This window comes from Euprymna scolopes, chromosome 22 (genome assembly GCF_053919585.1).
Source record: "Euprymna scolopes isolate OS-2025 chromosome 22, ASM5391958v1, whole genome shotgun sequence".
Taxonomy (NCBI): Eukaryota; Metazoa; Mollusca; class Cephalopoda; order Sepiida; family Sepiolidae; genus Euprymna; species Euprymna scolopes.
Genome location: NC_136503.1, coordinates 16,481,988 through 16,496,780, shown reverse-complemented (window position 1 = coordinate 16,496,780; position 14,793 = coordinate 16,481,988). Strand labels below are relative to the sequence as shown.

At 34.7% G+C, this 14,793-nt stretch overlaps 1 non-coding gene across 1 annotated transcript; it reads right to left on the bottom strand.

Annotated features, from left to right (window-relative positions):
• Positions 1-2,520: 2,520 nt before the first annotated feature.
• LOC145244222 (U11 spliceosomal RNA) lies at positions 2,521-2,655 on the bottom strand. The gene has a single exon (XR_013863000.1). It is a non-coding gene; the product is annotated as a U11 spliceosomal RNA (small nuclear RNA).
• Between the last annotated feature and the right edge of the window lie 12,138 nt (positions 2,656-14,793).

Sequence of the window (14,793 nt, the reverse complement as noted above, 5' to 3'; positions counted from 1 at the left end):
ATCCGATCAATACGAAATTTTCAGCGATTATTAGGAGAAGAATGAACTTTATAACAGTCTACTTATTTTTCATAAACGATATTTATATATATATATTTTTTTTTTGCTTACAACCCCCCCCCTTGTTTTGAAGTGGGAACAAATATGCTTAAAATAATCATCTGAAACTGAACAAAACATATTGTGTTGTTGTAAGGGACAGAATTATAGATTAAAAAAAAAAAAACTTGTTTGCATACCTTATTTTGACGTCTGAATATCAGAACTTCGATTGTGTTTAATTATCCCACTTTTGAGTTTTGAAGTGTGAAATTCGGTGAATATGTTAAGTAAAATAATTAATTTAAGTTAAGCAAAACAAAAAAAAATTTTTTAATATTTATACGAAAAAAGCCATTTTAAAATTTTTGATAAATAAATTAACAATATTTTTTTAGCGAGCCGAATAATGCATGACCATTATTAAACAGGCATGCTTTGAATAATCGATACAAAAAAGAATTCGATAAATATTGTGCCCTTTGTGTTAAAAATAGCATCATTTTTTTCGATCCCGTTTGAAAACGTTTGCCGCCTTTCGACTACGGTGGACCAAACGCGCTGAAATAATTTTTTTTTCTGCTTTAAATTGCCCCCCCCCCATTTTGGGGAGCCTGGCCCCCACACACATACACATTAAAAACCAAACTCATACAAATGGTCACCCATCTGGTACTGGCCAGCCTCAGCTTAATAATACATTGAAATTTTCGTCACTGAAAAATAAGTTTTTTTGGCCTGTTTGGTCTTCCATAGTTTTCTCCTTATCAAACGCAAACGTAAACAGAGTCGATCTAGACTCTACATCGACGCGAAATATCTGGTTACCTATATGAATAAGTGGAATTATTTGAAATTCAGGTACTTATATTATAATATTTTTGCATATTCTCTTAGAATCCTAAATCTTAGTTAGACAATAAATAAATAAATTATTTCAAAAACCTTTTTTTTTAATATATAAGTACGTTTTTTGTGCAAGACAAAAAATGTCAATTATTAACTTTTTGGGAAAATTCAACATTTAAAATTTAATTAAAAATAGTAGAAAAAGTTTTACATTATTCTGTTTTCTATATGATAAAATTCAGGGTTTTATCTTTCTGGAAAAAAAAAGTTACTCAGAAATAATGGATTTTAATAAATGTAATTTAGTTTTAAAAAACAACAACAACTTGATTTTGCGGCCATTTTTGGCGGTGCCTAGTTTTATAATAATTTGGTTCAATTAATAATTCAATCGCAAAATGTTACTATAATAACTGAATTGATTTTTAAAATAATATTTTTTAAAATTGCTAAAAGAATGTTTTGTATATAAATTTGACGTAAAATGCTATTTCCGGGTTCATGGTTCTAATCATACCTCATTCTGTTTCCGGATAGTTGTTGTTTTTGTTTTACAGCATATCAACCCTTTTCAGGTTATTTAATGCCGAATTCAGTGATTTTGAAGAAAATATTTTAATAGAATATATTTGTTTTTTTCAAGTCGGTTTCTATTTAACCCATAGTTGGGACCCTAACAGGTACTATCACTCCGAGTCAGAATGGACCTGGGAGCAATGGCAATTACGGGGTGGCTCCACACTCCCCAAAGCCCGCAAGATGGGGCCTCAACATCGGATATAGTTTGAAGTCATATCCAGGACCTCTGTTTCCGGAAGGCGTTTTAAAAACATGTGAGCTAACCTTTGAAAGGGGGCGTAATTTTGTGCATATTTTGTTTTGTAAAAATATATTTAATGTTGAAAATGTAACAATGCACCCAAAATCTCTCTAACACGCATAACTTCTTTCCAATCAGAAAATGGCCAATAAAAATAAAAATTGTTTACATATCCTTAAATTACTGAATTTGGTCGGAATGTGGGTGATCATTTTACGTTAAATTTATATACGAAAACGATCTTCCACCTTACAGTAAAAAAAAAAAGATATTTTGTTTTTCTTGCTAAACATTTTCAGGCTGTTTAGACGGAATCACTAAAAACAGAACCTCACTGCTCTCTAGGTGAAACTAGAATATATTTTTAAGTACAAATTCATTAAGTCGCTAATAATTTTCTTAAACTATGGCAAATAAAGCTGTTCCTATTTACAATGTCTCCCCACGGGGCAGCGTCGTTTTTTAATGTGGAGAAAAGGAACAAAAATAAAAATTGCCTCAGTCGTGAAGGATTTCTTCTTCACCGACAGAGAACAAAAAATTGAAGTGCAGCATCTGAAGAATAGATACTACACTTTGATCTTGTTTATATATTTTATTGAGAAAGAAAAAATTGAACATAAAAAACGTACAAAAAATTCAATTCAACAAAATTAGGCACAACACTTTGATCTTGACCCGAAGGCCATCGAGTCACATCGGTAAATAAAGCTGTTATACTTGAAGAAACGTATAAAGCATAATTATCTCCCTTTCATATTATGTTCATTCTACTAAAATTATGAGTTTCAATTCTGCTTTTGTTTTCGATTTCAGGCGCCGTGCTATAAATGAGCTACAGCTGCCACAAGTTAAGAAAAATTGCGTCTCCGAAATCTCTTGATTGTGATTCCGCTCAGACGCGCCAAAGCGATCACTGAGTGTCTCTGACGACAAAGACCCTTTTAGCTAGATTTTGCCAACACTCTCTCTATATATATAAGCGAGGACCGACTATCATTAGTAATCCGTCTTGTTTGCATATTCCTATAACAAATCAACAATAATTAATTATCTCTATAATTATTAAGATTATTTGCACGCGAAATTTTACATTTCATAATATTTAAAAACTTTTTGCGCATGTAGTTTTTCTTTCAATTTGTTTTCTTTTCAAGCAATTTAACTTTATTTGACAAAAAAAAAAAAAGATTACGTCAAGGGAAGTAACTTGGTAAACCTTCCATTTTACGAGTATTTATGAGTCAAATTTGCTGTTAATACTCATGCACATTAAAAAAAAAAGATGTCCATATAAAAATAGCTGTAGGCGAGGTCGATAAAAATGTAAACAGGAATAATTGATGGAAACGTAAAACACGGGAGATGAAACATCGAAACCTCCTCAACCCTGGGGCTACCGCCGAAAGGACTGTTCCCCTAGAGGACAACTCCTCAAATCGAGGAGCAGGAATAATTTCAGACGGGGCAGTTCGCCCAGAATGGAAATAAACATGGCTAATCCCTAAAGAATGAAAACAATAATGTGGCGCTCCAAAAGGAAGCTCCCCCTAAAGGGGAGCCCAACATGAAAAAAGGGGGGAAATGCAGCCCGAAAACCGATACAAACGAAGAGTTAGCTGCTTCAAATAACCCTGAGGGGAGATGCTCCCCAAGAGGACAGGTCCTCAAAAAGGAAACACACCTGGAAACAGGCGCAAAGTCAACACAAGAACTTTTAAGTGCAGCCTCCCAAAAGGGGAAGTCCGCTACCCAGACCTCCCGAATGAGGTAGCTGACATAAAAGAATCCCCCAAAACAAGGTTGAGCCCCATAAATGATCGACCAAACCATGTAAAGTCTATGTGAGGGAAAACCACAGAAAAGGAACTGCCCTCGGGCTAATATAAAGAACTGTACAAACAGTTCATAAAAACTCATGTGTTGTCGTTGGTGTCAGGTGCCGGTGAGATGATAGTGGACAGGATTTAGTCTTTCATCTCTTCTATTGTCAAGGAAAATCACCCTCTGGAACTGAAAAGGGGGGACATGGTGGAGCTCCTCAAAAAATTAAATGTTCGAGTAACTTACATCTACCAGAGGAGCCATGTGGGGCATTCTCCTACCCACTAAGGACGAAGCCGAAGAATTCTCCCTCAAAGAAATGAGGTGCAGGAAAATAAAGACGATTCCAGAATGCCAGAACAGAAGACGAACCCAGGAATTCATATACAATGCCCCAACTGAGCTGTTCTCTGAGTTTCTAGGAGTTATTTTCAGCCAGTTTAGAGATGTAGAGCGAGTAGACATGGTATGCTCCAAAAGTGGTCAACATTTGGCGAACTATTCAGTTACCATGCACCTGAGGCGTTAAGGCATCCTTGGTAGTGTTGTCTTATAAAAACACCATCATGACGGTCGTCGTGGAAAGCAGCCACCCTTACCTCTGATTCTGCCAGAATCAAAGTCACATGACAAAGAACTGCTCCAAAAGGACAGTTCCGAGCCAATCAGTGCCACAAGCGACCCCAGCTCCGGTCACAGAGAAAGCTGCAGCCACTTCTTCATCGTTGGTTCCATCACCAGCCCCAAAGTAGACAAAACCTCGGGGAGAGATAAAGAAGGAGTGTAGCAACGGAAGACAACTGCTTCTGCCACAGCCCCATCTCCCGTCCAACAACATTGGCAGCATCAGCAACAGCAGGAACAACCTCTCTCTGAACTCCATTCCTCTCTCTCTCTCTCTCTCTCTCTCTCTCTCTCTCTCTCTCTCTCTCTCTCTCTCACTCACTCGTTCAAATTCTTTCTTGCCGTAGCAAACGTCCCTGTTATTTAAGCTTAATACATCTCTAAGCATATCAAGCCAAACCCCATGACGCAACATTTTCAGCTTTTTATTTTGCCAATGTTATTTATTAAGGTCATTAAATTACTTCATTTTTAAGTAAATATTTTTTAAAAATAACTTACTTTAACACTCACTGCCGAAAAAAAAAAAATCCAATATATTAAGCATACTCAATGGTCGAAGTAAAACTCTTCATTGTGAGCCAGAGGGGGACAGAGACAATGGTACGCTGTTAAAGAGATTCCCTTTTTTAGATGCTGCTACGTCATGCGTCACGTGACTTCAATTCACTGGCCTTATTAATCCCTCGGTAGCCACTGTATGGCCGAGAGAAATTCGCAGAAATTTGAACAGCGTTACCTCACTCTACATGAAAATTGATTTTTTTAACTCCATCTATACAATAATCTGCTCGATTCGTCCTTAATTGGTTAGTGTGCTACGCTTTAAATAAAGCCAAATACAATTTTAATGTCAAACTATTTTAAAAAAGCGAAATTCACAAAATTTGGCTTCAACGGGTCTAATTTGACAACTCTTGACAACACTATGAGGGTGATTTTACTTTCATATAATGTTGTTTGCGAAAATCATTGTAATTATGCATGGCCATTACTGTATAAGAGTCCGAGAAAGGAACTCGTAATACGTTTGATGTACAGCGGTTTTTCAGTAAAAAAAAAAAAGTCAGTGAAACGTTATGTAAAAAATGAGGACATTCGAAAGAAACAATACCATAGAAGAACAGCTTGCCAACAGATGCTGAACTGAAGGAGGGTAATTAAAGATTGTCTTTACAATTTAATTTTATTATTTGTATTGAACTATGTAGCAAAATAATACTTTCTGAGTCTTTATTAGTACTTTCGAATTTATCTCATTTGGATTATTTCTATAGTTAAAATACAATGCGGACTATTTTCATACATATTTTAATAAACTCATATTTGCTGTGTCTAATTGTTTTTTTTTTTTTTGTCTTTTTTTTTGTCATTTTTTTTTTTTTTTTTGCCCAAAAAACTAATTTTTTGTACTATCCAGAAAAATATTGGCTTTATCAAAACATATTTGCTGATTAAATACATTTCTGTTTCCGTGCAATTATCACGGGTCCTGATTATTATTTTTATAAATATGATTTGTTTAAAGGGAAGTAATTCAGAATTTTAATTGCGCTCATCTCCTTTGGGCAACCGTTTTTGTATAAAAATGGTTCTTGTATTTTGTTTCTATAAGAGATTCTTTGTTCTTATCTGCCTAATTTTAAAACACCTCTTAAAGTATGCTAAACTTTACAAAAAACGTACTCAAAATATTTTAAAACATATTAAACGCATATTATTTTACAATAATTTTGAAAACTATATTCACATACTTCAAAATCGATCGATGCCTCCGTTCAGTCTCGACAGACATAGGATACCCCCTGTAGAGTAATAGTGAGAAAATTTCCAATCACACCTCTCCTGAATTGGCACTGTTTGAGTCCAGTGGCAAGGAGAAGTCCAGGACGACTGGTAACAATGTCGAGATAAGCGGAGAGCAGGTACAACACCTGGAAGTCCCAAATGGCCAAACATTTAGTACTGACCAGGTTCTACGTTGTTTAACTTCGGCGATTGGTGTGTCAACGTTTTTATACCGTAATATTTGAAAATACTCCCAGGCTAATATAAAGGGAAATAGGTAAAAAAATGAAAAAACGAAAACGGAATGAAAGAAACGTAGTGGTAGAAAAAAGTAAAAGATTAAAAAAAAAGCAAATCAAATTCCTAAAAGGAGTCCAACAACCCCTGCCTCAAAATCAGCTTCTTTGAAAAGTCTTTCATAATTTTTACCCTTTAATTTATCAAAGTATTCTTACTTATTTTTGTTTTTGGAAGAATCTTAATTTTTACCGGATTTGAGAAAGTCTTATCAAATTGCACCCTTTATTAAAGTATTTAATCTTCATTTGTAGCAGGTTTTACTTAAAAGTTATCGTGGTTAGTGTGATTAAAAATGCATGTTTTCTATGGATACATCCCTTGAAAATCTCACCTCTTTTGTTTATACAATCTCTGTTGAAATCGTAAAATATGATCCACAAAAGTTGCAAAAAATATGACTTGGGCTTAATCGCTTCAGTACATTTTTCCATTTGATAGTGAAGCGAATCTTATTGTTTTTCAATTTCCGTACTCGGGCTTAAAGTGTCAGATGAGCTCTATATAATTTTATGAAAGTATATCTGTATAATATAGTAATAAGGGAATTTTTACATTATGGCCTTTCTAAGTAAAGATTTAATGTCACAAGTAACAACCAAATAAGATACCTTATGTTTCCCACGTTCAACTAGAGAAATCTTATTGAAATTAAAATTAGACATTACACCACCAAATAAGAGTTTTGAGAAAGTACCTTTATATTTTTCTTGTCATTGCCTTCTCTTCGGCTAGTGCTGGTAGCGTGTTCTGATCATTAAACTTTGGGGTTGTTAGTTTCCTAATATATCGTTGGGTTTACAACATTACATTAACCGTGGTGTCCACCTCAAAAACTTTAAAAGAATTATCTGCGTTTCTAACTCCCTCTCTCTTTGGGCCATGTTATTACACTTGTTCTTTTGGTACAGATATTTTTATGCATACTCGCTTACCATATAATGTATGTGTGAAGATCGTCATAACAACTCAAAATATATATATATATATATATATATATATATATATATATATATATATATATATATATATATACATATACATATATATATATATATACATATATATATATAAGCTACAGCAGTTAGGCCCGGCTTTGCTCGGGCCCTATGTACTGTTCATAACTTTATATGCATATGTACATATATATTTAAAAAATTGATTCATGTGCAGGTAACCTACATCTAAAATTTAAAAGTATTTAGACCGAAAATTAGCGAAGGAGTTTGGTAGAGTCTGCAAAGTTCAACTCTTTCATTTTTGACCTCTTGGCAGCCAAATTTTCATCCAAAAACTGATTAAAAAGCTTACTGCATGTCTGAATACCCTTTATGTCAAAATTTCAAATGTTTAGACCAAGAATAGGTTGAATAGTTTGCTAGAGATCGCAAAGGTCAATACTTTTTTTAACTTTGACCCGTTGGCAGCAATATTTTCGGCCAGATTAAAATGCTCGCCCTATGTTTGAATACACTTTATCTAAAATGTCAAATATTCTGACCAAAAATTGGCTGAGTAATTTGGTAGAGACCGCAGAGGTAAAACTTTTTAAACTTTCACCCCTATTTTGACCCCTTAGCATTTGTTTTTTTGGCTCAAATCAAATTAAATGTTTGATCCATGTCCAAGTAACCTATACCTAAAATTTCAAGTGTTTAGAGGAGTTTGGTAAGGTTTTCAAAGACCAAATCGTTGACCTTTGACCCCTTGACAGACAAATTTATGGTCGAAAACAGATTAGTAAGATTTTCTCAAATCTTAATACCCCTTATATCAAATGTCGAGTCTGTAGCCTGAAAACTGACAGAGTAGTTTGGTAGGGAAATGTACACACACAGACACACACACACACACACACATAGACAATTTCAATTATATATATATACATATATATATATATATATATATATATATATATATATATATATATATATATATATATATATATATAATTCTTACTATAATTTTTTCTTCAATACCTTCAGACACGAGTATGTTATCCTTTCGGAAATCATCAGTGCAAGGAGTTACGATTACAGCCGGTCGGGGGATTCGGACCAAGCCATCGAAGTAATCTATGACTCCGTTAGCAATGGACAAACAACGCGGCCAACGTTAACCACGGAAATACAGTTGACATTAACATTTATAAAAAGTGTAAATGTCTAGACGGCGAAAGTAATCTCATAATCATAACATCATTGTCTGCGCATTTAAGCTTAAGTGACTTACTTTAATTTCAACTTATGTCAAATGTCTTAGCAATAAGAACTGAACTCTTAAAAGGGCTGAAATAATTATTATATATTTATCATTTTAATACCTAATGTTTCATCCTTTCAGGAATCACACACACACACACACACACACACACACACACACACACACACATATATATATATAAATATATATATATTAATAATTATTACGTGCATAAAAGTAAGTAATCTATATACATATATAGATTACTTACTTTAATGCACGTGATAATTATTAATAAATAAATTTAAAAAATAAAAAAGTAATACATCCTAAAAAATGTGGGCGGAAAAATATGTAAACAAAGGGCAAATAACTTTTTTCTTATAATAAAGAAAGAAATTAGTAGGGAATCGTTAATAATAATAATAATAATAATAATAATAATAATAATAATATATATATATATATATATATATATATATATATATATATTATAAATTACTAACTAGCTCTACCTACGTACTGAGCACTTTTGAAGTAAATACTTAAAGTTTACGCATAAATCTATACTTTCGTATATTAATTTTATGTGAGTAAATTAAGTAGTTATATATATATATATATATATATATATATATATATATATATATATATATATATATATATATATATATATATATACGTTTTATTTTTATTACCGAATCTTTCTGTTAAGTTACATTATCGTTTCGGCTACACAACCGTTTTTTGGCCGTATGTAGAGTCCTCAGACTTTTACAGAAATGTTCGCTATTTTGGGATAAAAGAATGGAAGAGTGAATGAAGTCAGTGGGGTTGCAAGGAGGGCGGAAGAGGAAGAAAGGAAGGGAACAAGGAGGAAAGGTGGGAGGCGTTTGGTATGTCGATAATATTTTAGTTTTGGGGTTTAAGGAACTTGTGGAGGAGGGTCTGTGAAGTTCATTTCTGGTGTGGCTGAGGGCATAGTGATACATGAGGGGAAGGGGAATATGTGGGGTGGGAGGAGAGGGGTTACTTTAAAATTCGAGTTTTTAGCGTCTCGTTGGTGAGGTGATTTATTGGTAAGTATGTCTTGAGCTGTTCGGTGTTCGCTTATGTTTGGATTTTTATTAATATAACGATATATTCACGAACAGTTACTGAGCATACTGTGCTTCTTAAACCACTTTTAAATGCTTATAAAAACTTTAACCGCTTTTAAATACTCACAAAAACTTTAACCACATTTAAATGCTTGTAAAAAGCTTTAACGGCTTTTTAATAGTTATAAACACTTTAACCGCTTTGAAATTCTTGTGAAAACAGCTTTTAAATAATCATTAGAACTTTAGCCGCTTTTAAATACTTATAAAAAATTTAACTACTTTTTAATGATTATAAACACTTTAACTACTTTTAAATACTTATAAACAGTTAAACCACTTTTAAATACTTACAAAAATATAAACCGCTTTTAAATATATGAAACACTTTACCGGTTTTACAGACCAACAAAATAAATAAATATAAATACTTATAAAAACTTTAATCTCTTTGAAATACTTATAAAAATTTGAATCGCTTTTAATTACTTATAAAAACTGTAGCCGCTTTCAAATACTTATAAACACGTAAACTGCTTTAAAATACCTATAAAAATTTAACAGTAAAGCAACTAGCCCTGATGGCATCCCAATTATAGTGTTACAAAAGCTTCAACCAGAACTTGCTCCCATACTTACGAAACTATTTAAGCGCTGCCTTAAGAAGAAGTGCTTTCCGACTCCCTGGAAGACCTCATCAGTATGCCCTGTATTTAAGAATTCAGGTGATAAGTTATCTCCCTCTCAGTACAGACCAATAAGTCCCCTGTGTGTCATGAGTAAGTTACTGGAATCCATATTAAATAGAGAAATAGTCAACCACCTCAGCAGGAATAACCTTCTTAGTGGCACACAATATGGTTTCCGCTCTGCAAGATCTACCACAGATGTGCTGACGGTTATATCCCACAGGATTTGTGAATCTCTTGACAAAGGCTTCCTTTCTAGGGCAATTGCTCTTGACATATCAAAGGCCTTCGACAAGGTATGGCATAAGGGTCTACTTCACAAGATTTCCAGCTACGGTATAACTGGAAATGTTTTCTCAATCATTACATCATTTCTCTCCGAAAGGCTCATAAGAGTAGTGGTAGATGGACAAAAATCGGAGGCCTGCAATATAAATGCTGGAGTCCCTCAGGAGTCAATCCTGGGCCCAACACTCTTCCTGATCTACATCAATGACCTCCCTAAACACATACTTAAATCATTCGTTGATATCTATGCTGATGACACGACCATCTACAGCAACACATCAAAGGCTGTAAATGACAAAGTTCTCTCGGATTCTCTCTCCTCTGATCTCGAGCACGTAGTTCAGTGGGGGAAGATGTGGCTGGTTACCTTTAATGCATCCAAAACCAAACTCCTATCCTTACATCATCAACGGTCTGATCCCCATCTGGCATCAATTGTGATGGATGACTCTCGTCTGGGTGAGGCCCCGTGTTTTGACAAGCTTCTGGGTTTGACATTTACTCCTGATCTGAAATGGAACACGTACATCAAGTCTGTTGCCAAGGTCGCTGGAAAGATGGTGGGATCCTTCTACCACTCCAGAAGATATCTCACTAGTGATGCAATTCTCTATCTATATTAAAGCCAAGTACGTCCAAGGATGGAATACTGTTGCCATATCTGGGCAGGAGCTGCTAAAAACAGCCTATCCTGCCTTGAGAGAGTACAAAATAGACTCTGTGGCTTAGTGGGGGGTGCCCTTTTCTCTACCCTGCAACCTCTCTCCCACAGAAGAAACATTGCGAGCCTATCCTTGTTTTATCGTTATTTCCATGGCAGGTGCTCGTCTGAACTCCAATCTCTGGTCCCCCCTCGCCAATCTTTCACGAAAAACACCCATCTAGCTGAATCCACTGTGAAAAATTTCCCCCACTCTTTATCTGTGCCTAAATCAAAACGCGGATTCCATGAACAAAGCTTCTTTCTTAGAACTGCACGCCTGTGGAACTCTGTTCCGTCTGCCTGCTTCCCACCGGACTACAACTTGGATGTCTTCAAGTACAACGTTAACAAATTCCTAATGAACCGCCCCCTTAAGTAAACACTTCATCAAATCTCCACACTAACGTAATGTACTTGCAGTAACCCTTATCCCTGAGTGGCTTCCGGGCCTTGATAAGTGGTGATCACTGTGTAAAAAAAAATACCGTCCATTATGTAATGAAACCGAACGGAAGACACAAAGAACGAAACCATATATTTATTTTAAAAAATTACTTCATTTTTAACATTTCTTGTGTTAAAAAAGGAAACACTTCTTGTATTATCAAATAATAAAACAAATATTTTATTTAGAAATTTTGGTACTTCACAGAGAACGTTGACCCTGCGTAAACAGTGATTTTATTTAATGATTGCTCCCTCAAAGCACATGCGCAAAAGGTTTTCTTTGGTTTATTTAATCACGAAAACATTTTGAAGGTACTATTTGAGGCCAAAAAAGGGGGAGGGGAAAAAGTATTATTTGTATATGTATGAAAAAATTGGTAAAAGTTGAAAAAAATCGTTATTCATTTTGTAGCTTATTTTTTTAATTTTTTTATTTTTAATCAGTTCATATACATATCATGTTATTACAGTAATAACGTCACAAGCTTTAAAAGTTAAAGATTTGCTTCCGGTTTCAATTCTAGCTGATGGCACTCAAATATATTATTTCACTTTTGAAATCGCAACTCTATAATAAAATATACGAAAACTAGACAAATTAAAATATCATATTTAAGCTTATTTCACGCCCGGGAAAAGCCGGTCGCTTCCCTCCCGCCAGTATAATAATAAATGTGAAATCTGCATTAATCGAAATATCATATTTAAGCGTATTTTACGACCGGGCAATGCCGGGCGGCGTGCTTATCAAAGCTATATATAACTTTTATTCCTCATCTTTTATTCAATATATCCTAGCTGGCTTCCGGACGTTGCCTGGTCGTAAGATGCGCTAAATATGATATTTTTATTCATGCAAATTAACCATTTATTATTAAAGGGCAATTCTTTATTGATTATTATATTGAACCTAATATATCTGAGTGAAAACTGAAAATATGTGTGTAGCACTTGACTGCCATCAGCTAGAATCGAAAGCAAAACATATAAATTTTCACACTCATTCCTTTGTCTCTAAACAACGCCAATATGCACAAACATATATATATATGTATTTATATATATTACATAGAAATTTGCGTGCATCAAAAGTAATATGGTTGAAATAAAACTTAGAAAAGTAAAAGAACTAATTGTTAAAACTGAAAAAGAAAAAGACAAGATATTCTTGTAAAAATATAATAAATTTATAACTTAAAATATTGAAGCATAAGGAATTTATATATAATGTTAAATTAATTTTTTTAATTCTTAATGCTGCACTATTTTAAGTTATGAATTTATACACACACACACACACACACACACACACACACATATATATATATATATATATATATATGTGCGTGTGTGTATGTGTCTGTGTGTATATTCGCTATCATGTACATTAAAAAACCCCAACATCTATTAAACTGTAGAAGAGAAATAGCAAATAACTGTGTTCACAAAATAAAACTTACTCTAGGATAGCGATACAAAATAGTTTTAAAACTTACAAAAACAATAGAAAATAAACAAATAAATTAATTAAATAAACATGAATATACATAAACGATCACACATATATGCATGTATATATATATATATGTGTATATATATGTGCATTGTGCATATATGTATGTACACATATATATATTTATATATAAACTAACAATAAAAAAAACCACTAACCTAGTTTTAAAACAGATCCTTTGTCCGATAAAATGCATGCCCATTGGCTGATAGGAAGGGCGCGGTGGATACTAGAAAGGTGATTGGCTAACTAAAATCTCAATAGAAGAGGAGCGTATAAAAACGGTAAACAACCAAAGAATTCGCGCATAAGCCTGAGGAGGCTTAGAGTGGATGAAACGCCGAACATTCAGTGTAGCTTAATCGCCATATATATTTTATAAATTACTTCCTACTATATATATATATATTGGTGGTATGGAACTTGAATTGTTTTCGGGAGAAATACCTCGCCTTTTCAAAAAGAAAACAAAAGTATATTCATATATATATATATATATATATATATATATATATTTTACACAGTGATCACCACTTATCAAGGCCCGGAAGCCACTCAGGGATAAGGGTTACTGCAAGTACATTACGTTAGTGTGGAGATTTGATGAAGTGTTTACTTAAGGGGGCGGTTCATTAGGAATTTGTTAACATTGGACTTGAACACATCCAAGTTGTAGTCCGGTGGGAAGCAGGCAGACGGAACAGAGTTCCACAGGCGTGCAGTTCTAAGAAAGAAGCCTTGCTCATGGAATCCGCGTTTTGATTTAGGCACAGATATAGAGTGGGGGAAATTTTTCACATTGGATTCAGCTAGACGGGTGTTTTTCGTGAAAGATTGGCGAGGGGGGACCAGAGATTGGAGTTCAGACGAGCACCTGCCATGGAAACAACGATAAAACAAGGATAGGCTCGCAACGTCTCTTCTGTGGGAGAGAGGTTGCAGGGTAGAGAAAAGGGCATCCCCCACTAAGCCACAGAGTCTATTTTGTACTCTGTCAAGGCAAGATAGGCTGTTTTTAGCAGCTCCTGCCCAGATATGGCAACAGTATTCCATCCTTGGACGTACTTGGCTTTTATATAGATAGAGAATTGCATCAGTAGTGGGATATCTTCTGGAGCGGTAGAAGGATCCCACCCTCTTTCCAGCGACCTTGGCAACAGACTTGATGTATGTGTTCCATTTTAGATCAGGAGTATAGGTCAAACCCAGAAGCTTGTCAAAACACGGGGCCTCACCCAGACGAGAGCCATCCATCACAATTGATGCCAGATGGGGATCAGAGCGTTTATGATGTAAGGATAGGAGTTTGGTTTTGTGATGCATTAAAGGTAACCAGCCACATCTTCCCCCACTGAACCACGCGCGCGAGATCAGAGGAGAGAGAATCAGAGAGAACTTTGTCATGTACAGCCTTTGATGGGTTGCCGTAGATGGTCGTGTCATCAGCATAGATGTCAACGAATGATTTAAGTATGTGTTTAGGGAGGTCATTGATGTAGATCAGGAAGAGAGTTGGGCCTAGGATTGACCCCTGAGGGACTCCAGCATTTATATTGCAGGCCTCGGATTTTTGTCCGTTTACCACTACTCTTATGAGCCTATCGGAGAGA